This window comes from Pinus tabuliformis, chromosome 6 (assembly GCF_031772625.1).
Source record: "Pinus tabuliformis cultivar Carrire ecotype Pingquan chromosome 6, CPIR1, whole genome shotgun sequence".
In the NCBI taxonomy this organism is placed as follows: domain Eukaryota; kingdom Viridiplantae; phylum Streptophyta; class Pinopsida; order Pinales; family Pinaceae; genus Pinus; species Pinus tabuliformis.
Window position 1 is genome coordinate 1,529,275,702 of NC_142292.1, and position 10,769 is coordinate 1,529,286,470.

At 37.3% G+C, this 10,769-nt stretch overlaps 1 long non-coding RNA gene across 1 annotated transcript; it reads right to left on the minus strand.

The window, feature by feature from the left end:
* Window positions 1–569: 569 nt before the first annotated feature.
* LOC149264549 (uncharacterized) lies at window positions 570–1,307 on the minus strand. Its single transcript, XR_016250084.1, has 2 exons — window positions 1,065–1,307; window positions 570–758 (listed from the first exon to the last, which is right to left on the minus strand). It is a non-coding gene; the product is annotated as an uncharacterized LOC149264549 (long non-coding RNA).
* Window positions 1,308–10,769: the final 9,462 nt, after the last annotated feature.

The following is a 10,769-nucleotide window of genomic DNA, read 5'->3' on the forward strand; positions in this document are numbered from 1 at the left end:
TTCAAAACAATTCCAACAACAAACATATTTTAAAAAAAATAACACGTAATCTTTTACATGCAGTTTATTCTTCATTTTGTTTCTTTTTGTTATAGACAATTAATTAAATTCATCCCCTTATATGTGTCTCTTCATTCCAATTCCGTCCGCCATCAAAATCAAAGCCTATGGAATCGATATATCACATTGATTTCATCATTCATTGCTGCAAAGATGATTATTCTGACCAAAAGGTCCCACAATGAACCTATTCTTAATTAGTTTGCAGAAAATTGGAAAGAAGCAATGCCAATGTCCTTTGTAGAAACCTGACATAGTTATTGACATGTTGTGGTGTTTGCACCCATTTAAGTTTAATTTTCAATACCTACTGCTACGATTAGGTAATTGTCCTTTCTACCACTCATTGAATCTGAATATTGTTGACTCACACGATGCTTTAATTCTAAATCCAGAGTTAGTAATTAATAAAACAATTTTCTTTCTTTCTCTTGTCAAAAACAAATACAATGGAATGAGCATACATTTATTTCCCACGCTTTTAACTAGCTTTGATGTCCAACTGTGGCTAAACAAAGAGGTACCATATTCTTGTCGACTCCTCATCCAATTCCAATGTTTAGATAAGCCAACTCAATATATACAAAGTAGGTTGATGTTTCTTAAGATTACTAACTACAGGTAGCTGGTAGGTTACGCCCATCAGATAACACATGAATTCCACAGGTGAAAACATTTCCATTTCAGCTAGCAAAATCCTACAAGGAAAATTTGTGTAACGTTATGGTCTTAGAAAACTCGATGCCTCTCATGGCAAGAGTAGGAACGGTGGTTGTGACAACATTGATATCCATATAAAAAAACAATGCTACACCCTTTGCCATTGACCTTCCTTTATACAAAACATTTCATTAAAATGCAACCACAAAAGAATTCCTAAAGAGTATTTGAAACCAGGGTGACTATTTATTTTAGAATTCATTCTGATATGATACAACAATTTTGACATGAAATGGTAAATATCAAACCCCATTAAAGTGGCTGTGGACACAGAGCTTCCTTACCTTACCAGAGAACAGCGTACAGTTTCCAACTAACACGCATTCTACCTTCGTGCAGTTTGCATTCTACCTTCGTGTATCAATCACGCAATGCCAAAATTTTCTTCCTGGTGTGAGGAGCTCGCAATGTCCACACAAAAAAATGATGATTTTGAGAACAGTTTTTAACATACTGTCAAACTCATTCAAACATAACCAAATCGACCGAAGGAAATAATACTTACCCATGCTATCTGCGAGTATTTCTTACACATCCAGGGATAGAGTGCTCAGTTAAAGGCTTTTATCCTTGCTAGAATAAGATTGAGTGTCGTGTGATTTACAGATAACCCCTATCCAACTCAGGGCGATGATCACAAGGATAGTCATTATCTCAAACCACTACTTTCAACTCCGCAGTCAACAAAAGGAAACAGTTGTGCCCTAGCTTTTCCTTGATCCCTCCAAATTTATGATAAGCATACGTAAGGCAGTGTTTAGAAAAGAAGAAACAACATTCTTATCCTATATCACTATCATAGAATCACACAATGACACATCACTAATTTTACCAACATTTTAGTGGATAGCGTCCATATATCCTTAAGCCAAAAAAAATTCAGTTTTTCCTTCCATATCTATGTGTATAGTAGGAATAAGATGGCGATTTATGGATAATTTGATCTGACTAAGGGTTAGGACAATCATTATCCCAACATCTTCAACTCACAGTAGAAAGCGGGAAACAACTAAGTATTTTTTCAGCTTTTCCTAAATCTTTCCATGGAAACAATATCATTGGCTTGTGGCCAACTCACCTATCTCTGACTCTATGGTATAGTAGACATGTACAAAGGAAACCGTAATGTTGAGGCCTTTTATCCGGCATCTAAAAGGGAAGTAGTGATCGTAATTTTCTACATCCCTCAATTAGCATGCGTTGTTGCTTTCACAACAATCCTTTCTCTAATGGATTGTTGGCATGACCAGGAAAATCCGCAACTTTATCCTACTTTTTCCGAAAATAAAAAACCACCACCTCCAAGTCGGCAAGGCTTATCCATTGCGGTTAGAGGTTGGTTATCCATGATCTTATCATTTTAGATATTCCATATCCCTAATTTTTTTTCCTTTTTCCGACCGCTTTTACCAGCGTGATCATGGATAACATTTCTATATTCGTAAGTAGGAAATCGATCAGTGGATGAGGTCAAATATGCCCACAGTTGCAGATAAGGTCAAATATATCCTGAGAAATGGAAAGAACCATATCTGCATTCTCGCCTCCAGTTCAGTGGTAAAGAAATTTGACAGTCAGTGGTAAAAAAGAAGCTGCGATGGTGTTTAGCTTCTCTTGGCTTGCAGAAAAGATGATGAATGGGCATGGGCAAGGGATTAGGAAAATTGTTGTCAAGGTGAAGTTTGTTGGAAGTTTGACAACGAATTATGTAAATTTTGGTAAAAATGTAAAAGTTAGTTTTATATCGAAATAGCAGTTATGTAACGGAGGAGGCTTGTATAAAACTAGTGAATGCCCGAGAAATGTAATCGTGGAGAATCATTGTTGAATTAATAAAGATTCCAATCCCTTGCCCCATGGATGTTTACTTGACACCCTGTCAAGGTTTTACCACGTAAATCCTGTGTGCTTATTTGTGTGTTTGAATTTAGTTTTCCAGATAGTTATGAGATTTTCTTGGTCAATGTATAACTAAATGTTTAATTTCTTTCCTCATTTCCCCTATTCGAACAACAAATTATTAGTAATGTATATGATAGAATACAAACCCAAAGAAGGATGAAAAATACACCGAGAAAGGATGATGTTGCCCTACTATCTATGGTAGAACCAAAAAATTTTGCTCAAGCCAATAAGGATCCTCATTTGGTGAAAGTTATGGAAGAAGAATGTACCAAATCAAAAAGAATGAGACATGGGAACTAGTACCTCGTCCAAAGGATAAAAATACTATTGGAACCAAGTGCGTGTTTAAAAAAAAATTGTATCAAGATTGACAAATCATTAGAAATAAGGCAAGGCTAGTTTGCAAAGGATACTCACAAATTGAAGGAATCAACTTTGAATAAACTTTTGCCTTTGTAGCTCGATTGGAAGATATAAGAATGTTTTTGACATTTGCTTGTTCAAAAGGTTTCAAAGTTTATCAAATGGATGTGAAATCAACATTTCTAAATGGTGATCTAAAGGAAGAATTTTACATGGAGCAACCATAAGGTTTCGATCTAGCAGAAGGAAAATATTTTGTTTGCAAATTAAAAAGGGTGTTATATGGATTAAAACAAGCTCCTAGAGCTTGGTACGTAAGATTGGATCACTATCTACAACAAGAAGGTTTCAAAAAGGGGGTGGTTGGAAGTAACCTCTACTTGAAGATATACAAGGATAGACTATTAATCACCCTTGTATATGTGATGACCTAATTTTTGCCAACAATAATGATGAGATGAGTCATGAATTTGCTCAAAACATGTCTAGGCAATTTTAAATGTCTATTATTGGTGAATTATCTTATTTCCTTGGACTAAAGGTAACTAAAACCAAAGCAGACATGTTCATATCCCAAAAAAAATATCCTAGAGACATGCTTAAAAGATATGGGATGGAAGAATGTGTTGTTGTGAGCACACCAATGACTACAGATTGCAAATCAAGCAAAGATGATGAATCCCCTTCGGTAGACGCAACTCTTTATAGATCAATAATTGGAGATCTTTTATACTTAACTGCTTCACTACCTGATATTATGCAAGAAGTAGGAATGGTGGTAAAATTCCATTCAGCTCCTAAGGAATCCCACTTGATGGCTATTAAAAGAATTCTCATATATTTGAAAGGTAATCCTAATTTTGGCCTATGGTATGCCAAAAGCGCAACCCTTACATTGATAGCATACACTAATGCCGATTGGGCTAAAAGCATAGAGAACTGAAAAAGTACTAGCATAAATGCATTCTTCATGGGAAAATGTCTTGTATCTTAGCTCAACAAAAAGCAATAATCTATATCTCTTTCCATAGTTGAAGCCGAATACATAGCTGTTACTGATTGTTGTACTCAATATTGTGGATGAAGGAAGCTCTGAAAGATGTCAACATAGAAATTAATCAACCAGACACTATCTATTGTGACAACACCAACGCCATCAGTCTTTCAAAGAATCTGGTAATGCATTCAAAGACAAAACATATCCCAATCAAATACCATTTCCTTGCAGAACAAGTTGCAGTGAAAAATGTTGGATTGGAATATGTCCATACAAAGGAACAAATTGCAAATATTTTCACAAAGCCCCTACCACAAGAAGCATTTGAATACGTTCAGCGAAAAATGGGGATCATTTCTCTTGCATCACATTAGAGCAGCGCATTGACAAGAAAAAGAAGCACCATGACAGGGGGAGAAGCACTATGATAGAGACAACATAATATGAAGAAGTTGCCATTGATGTCAAAGGGGGAGAGAACATCAAAAGACGAAGAGTATTGCCATCAATGATAAAGGGGGAGATTATTGAATAAAGTTGTCATTGATGTCAAAACTAATGCTAAAAATAATCTTTTCCCTAATGCTTTAATGAAATCCTAAACTTTAATCCTAAGATAACCCTACCCAAACCTATCCCTAATTCCTAAATCCTAAAACCTTTCCCAAAAAAATCTCAAAACTCTTAACTTTACATTATAACAAATTTATTAATTTAACTTTATATTAAAGCAAATAGTTTAATAAAAGTTTTAAATTTATATTAAAAAAAATCATACCCAGATCATACCTACGAATTATAAACTTTGAGAGACATGACTACACATTATAAACTTACCTCATATCCCATCGGATTCGGCTCCTTTAATGTTGGGTCAAACTACCAATGATATTCACGTGAACTATGCACTACATATTCATGGCTTCGATTCTCCAAAAGGACATATGTAGATTCGGAAAGAAAAAGGACAGCTCACATCTCGTGAACTTTGAAAAGAAGGATTCAAATCTTTTTATTCGGTGGACGTATCTCAGTTAGTGACACATTCAGTACTCGAAATTTTTTGACAACAATTCTGAACATGAATATCATCTCTAAGACAACAAAAATTGTTGATCATCTTTTAAATTTGAAGGGTTGGTCGTTGGGGGTTAATAGTCTTGGTTGATATGTGCATGGTTCTAAGATTGTTGTTACAGGTATTTTGAATACAATCTAAAAAAATGGAATGTAGAGGAATGTTGAAAAACTGAAATATGTTTGACTCCTGAACTAATTCTCATCGCTGGAAATAATCTGTGTAAGATTGGGATTCGTTAGCATTTGAGTTTGACTGAGTTGTTGAACTTTGTGAAAGTTGTGCAATAACAACACATGACTGAGAACCTCAGAAGCAAGTTGTATTGAATCGATTATTGTATATATTTTGAAGATTGTATTCCATACGTATTTCTGAAAAGGTGACCGGTTCATGTGGTTACATTTATGCATGAGCCTGATTGGAGTTGCTTAATTTCTGGTGCATGCTGGAGTATGATTTGTTGAACACAAACCTAGGCTTGTGTGACAAGGTTAAAGCAGTGGTTTAAGTACTTGCTCGAGAAGCCTCATTGTGTTGACTTAAGAACCTATAGTACAACCTTGTGGAGAATAATTTGTAGACCTTGGTTTAATGCACAATGTTGAAGTTGTTTTACTATGAAACTCTTGGAAGACATTTTTGCATACATTGGATGGAAGTTTGAAGAAGTGTTGAGCATAATTTTGAAGACATTTTGAGACCTTGTTACATTGGAGCATTTGAAGACTTCATATCTTTGGACATTGAAGATCATGAAGTTCTCATTAGTGAAGACAACGAGCAATGAAGTAAGTTTTTTTTTTCTTATGAAATTTGATTAAAGGATTGGGGTCCTTAGGGTTGGAGCCCTAAAACCACTTGTGAACAAGGATTGGAGTCCTTAGTGTTGGAGCCCTAAAACTATTTGAGAACAAGGATTGGTGTCCTTGGGGTTGAAGCCCTAAAAAATTAATCTTACAAGTTGGAACTTGTAACCATTGTAAAAAGGATTGGTGTCCTCATCTATTTTTAATAAAATTCTTTTTATTTACTTTCTGGTCTTTAATTGTGAAAAATAATCTTAGTTGGCATTTAAAATAACAATTGTAAAGAAATATTGATTCACCCCCGGCCCTCCTCCCCCCTTAGTATTTCCCACAATTCTTTCATTTACGAGCTAGTTTGGTGGGCTTGTCACCAAAAGTTGAATTATTAGAACATTATTTTATTTTTAGGCCTTATGTGGGCCAAGGAGGCTAATTCAAACTCCTAATTTGTGTATAAACACAAGTGAGATCTCTTTTCTCTCTTGAGAATTCTACACGTTTTCTAGAGGATGAACTGGAGCTTTATGCATGAATTTTGATGTGTGGATATTGGTCTACTTATCTTGGAGCTTCTCTTTTGTCAATTGTGGATGGTTGGATATACTCTATTACATGTAAGTACATGCTTTTAGTGTTATTCTTGTTTTACTTTGTCACATACATTACAATGGGATTTTCGTTATTTCTAGGGCTAATTGCTACATGCGTTCACTGTTTAAAATTGTGGAATTTTGTCTCTATTATAGCACCTCTCAATGTATGGGCCATGTAATGTGAACAAAATCTCCTAGGGGAAATTCACAAGGAGATAAGCCATCTCCTTTGCACATCAAAGTATAAAAGTCGCAAGATTGCTTCTCCTTGATCTAGAAGGATAGCGAAGTGGTCTTGAGGCCTCTTTGACTGAGAATCAAGAATCCTACTCATATTTCATCATAGACTCCATTCTTTGAAGACTAAGACGCTGATCTACCAAGAGGTGGTCACCAAAAATCACACCCTTTCACCTTCTTTCAAGTCTAGCTAAGTTGGGGCACCTAGGGCATCAATTTCCCGACAAGCTAGCCCTCCAAAAAGTTCAATCTCTGAGGGTCTCCTGTGTTGGTTTTTCCTCCATGTTTCCTCCAATTTTGAAGCCATTCTGACGGTGGAGTTGGGAGAAAACCCAAGCCCTAGCTTCGGGATCAAACTTTTCCTTAGCATCCCCATGGTTAGTGCCTCATAGGATCAAATCAACACCTTCAATTGAAAATTCTTTCTTTGATCCTTTCCCCACCTTGTCTAGGGTAAGAACATAACTGGTTTCCATACTCATTCCTCCTATCCTAGATTGGGTCCACTTGGTCCCATGTGGTCCCATTCCTTTGAAAAGACAATTCTTCAAGAACCATTCAGGATACCAATTACAATAAGGATTTTAGGGATTGGGAAGTTCCTTCATAAGTCATATCCCTGAAACCTAACCCTTAAATCCTCCCTTCCTTTCCCTATAATACATTGTGCCTTGCTTAGAAAGAAAGCAATCCTTATCTTTCTAACTCTTCCAGGAAAGGGATTGTTTGGGTTGCTCCACGTCATTTCATTGACTTATCCTTCATCGGTGAATCCATAATATATCGAGTCTCCTCCCATCGGTGAATGTTCGTAAAAAGTAAGGAGCCTTTGCTCAGGTGACAATGGGCTAAGTCTCGATTGTTTCTTTTGTCCTAACAGTTGCCCCTTTAGTATCCCTGCTAGTTTGAGCTGTAACATTTTGGTGTCGTTTCTGGGGAGGAAGCAAGTCTACCTCCCTACTGAATCATTGAGGAATTGATTCATTGAAAACATTTATAAAATATTCCTCTGACGACTCCACTCATTGTCCAATCCCCTAATTTACTTGAAGGCGACAACATTCCTCCTTTAACTAGGGTTGCTGCAAAGAGGGGAAAGCGAACTTCATCACTTGTTTGAACCGCTCTTCTGCCTAAAATTAAAAAGGTTAGTGATCCATCTCCCAAAATGCCATCTAGTTCTAACACTGACCCAAAACAAGATCTACCTAAGATGACCAAGAGTGAGAGACTTGGTTAATGCCCTTGCCCCTTTGAAGTTGAGTGATGATCCCAAACCACTACCTGAAAAATATAACCAATGGTTACCCAAATTCAAAGGGGATGCTACTTGGATTGCCCATGGTTTTATTGAAGAATTCTATTCGCAAATGTCCCCTAGAATGATCTTTGATGAAGATAGGCTCATGATGCTTTTTTGCTTCATCACTTGAGGGACAAGCAAGAGATTGGTACCTTGGCCTTCCCCCTACAAGCATACAAGAGTCCAATGAATTTGAAGACCTATTCATGAAAAGGTGGTCATGCAATGCCCAAGGGACCTTCAACATTGAAAAATTCTATCAAATAACCAAGGGAAGGGAAGATGTGCGAGAGTTCATTCAAAAAATTTGATAGGGTAGTCAAAGATATACCTGATTATTTGAATCCATCTGAAGCCAACATTCTTGAAAAATCTATAAAGGCAGTGGGTGGCCACCTCACCTATGTGGTGAGGGATAAGAAACCTTCCACTTTGGCCAAGGCTAAAGAAATGGCAATGGAAGTTGAAGAAAATATATGAATCTCAAAGGTTGATATCAATGACCACCCTAGAGGTAATGTTGAAATCAAGAAGGAGAAGTCCAAAGATCAACATGAGGAAACTCCCCTTGCCATTCTCAAGAGGATGGAAAAGTTCACTGAAAAATCCAATGCATGTGAAAGGGTTATCATGAACAAAATCACCGCCTTGGAAAGGGCCCAAAAATTGATTTATATCCCTAAAGGAAAACCTTTTTCCCAAAAATCAAAGTAAAGAAGATAGGCCATGCTCTTTGGCCCCAACTAATGTCGTTGAGCTAGATTCTTCATTTGAGGATGAGGAAAGTGAGGGTGAACAAACTGATGAACAAGCCAATCTTGTGCAATCTGACATCTTCAACATTTTGTTGGGGGGGTCATACACACATCCTCCCATTAGTGAGTTGATCCTTAAGGAAGAAAAGGAACAATCCATTCTTAACTTTGATAGTGGGGAAGATTCAAAGGAGTCCAATATTCCCCAAAATGAAAAGGGAAAAGACCCCTCACCTCCTAAGGAACCACCTAAGGAAGATCCATTACCTAAGCAAGCCCCTCCTATATAATCCATCCACAAAAGCCCTCCCAAAAAGCATCCCCCAACAAAATTCAATCCGAAAAAAGGATCCTCCTAGGAAAGAAACATAAAGAAGAAGGAAAAGGGTAAGGAAATTAAACTCGACATCAACATAGGGGCTGTCATAGGAAATATGACCATACTTGTTCTTTTAAAGGAGGTTGGTAAGCTTCCCGAGCAACAACAACAACAACAACTTAAGAAGTCCCAAGGAATTCAAGAGGAAGAACTACTTGAAGAATTACAAAACATTCATAATCCTAACCGAAACCCCAACATGAACCATTCTTGCTTTTCTTTGTCTATGAATGACAATTCTTACATAATTGCATGTTAGACTCGAGTGCTTCTGCTAATATCATGCCTTTAAATGTTATGAAGCAATTGGGCCTCAACGTCACTCAATCATATAAAAGGGTGTGTGGTTTTAATTCCAAGCATGTGGAAGTTGAAGGTATCATCAAAGACCTTAAGGCCTCTTTAGCCAGGAATCCCGATATATCCCTCTTCATGGATGTTATTGTTATTGATATTCCTTATGTGTGGGGGATTTTGTTATCCGAGAAATGGGGAGCTACCGTTGGGGGGAATGTTCAAATGGACCTATCATATGCAACCATCCTGCAATCTAATGGCACCCCTTTTATCCTTTATAGGGAACCTACTTACTTACCACATGTGATCAAGCCTGGACCATACTATGAGACATGCGAGATTAAAAAACATTTCCATATTCTCCCTACCCAAGAAATCTAAATCCTCAAGTGGCCAATCTCTCAAGCAAGCAAAAAGTGGAAGCCTAATAAAGAATATAAGGTTGGGGATTTAGTCTTGGTTGATAAAGATCTCACACCTGTCAAGATTCATGGAAGGGTTGGAGATGGCTATTATTACATTGCTAAACTTAACAATGAACTTTGGCCCGAACTAGTCAAATTAAGTTGTATCACCTCCTTCCTTGAGACTTGACATTATATCATATGCATGGTAGAGTAGGATGCATTGCATGTTGATTTCTGCATTAAAAATACCATCATATGATATTTCTCATGGTAACATACTTGCATATTTTATTTTTTGTTGATTTTATGGCTTAACATATAGCATGTGCGATCATGAGACATCACATGACCTCTTGTTCGAGTAGCTTCGCCCACTTCTTCGAGAGATCACGTCCCAGTTGGAGCCAAATGTTACCCACAATTTTTTTTTCTCCAAGATGGTCCTTAGTCGGAAGTCAGCAGCCACTTACAACCACCATCTAGCTCATTGTGCCATTTCCATGTGGTCCCTCGCCCATCTGCCATGATCATATGCTTGAAGGTGGGCCTCCCAAATCTAAAGGTATGCCTTGTCATTTGGCAATTGAGTATTGTAGTTTTCTTATCATGGACACTTCTGGGCATGGATTAAAGGGGGGATTTGACTGAAATAATGGGCTAGGTATGTGCTCTTGTCCCCTAGACCCCTTTTGGGTATTAACCTTGGATTCTAGTCCCATGGGATCTCTTTTATTGACCATTTGGCTCTAGGGATGGTATTTCATGGGAAACCCCGATTTGGGTTGCGTGGTCCCACTCCCTTATTTGCTTATATTGCCCTCTTTCCACTCACTATCACCCCATTCATCACTTCTCCCACCTGT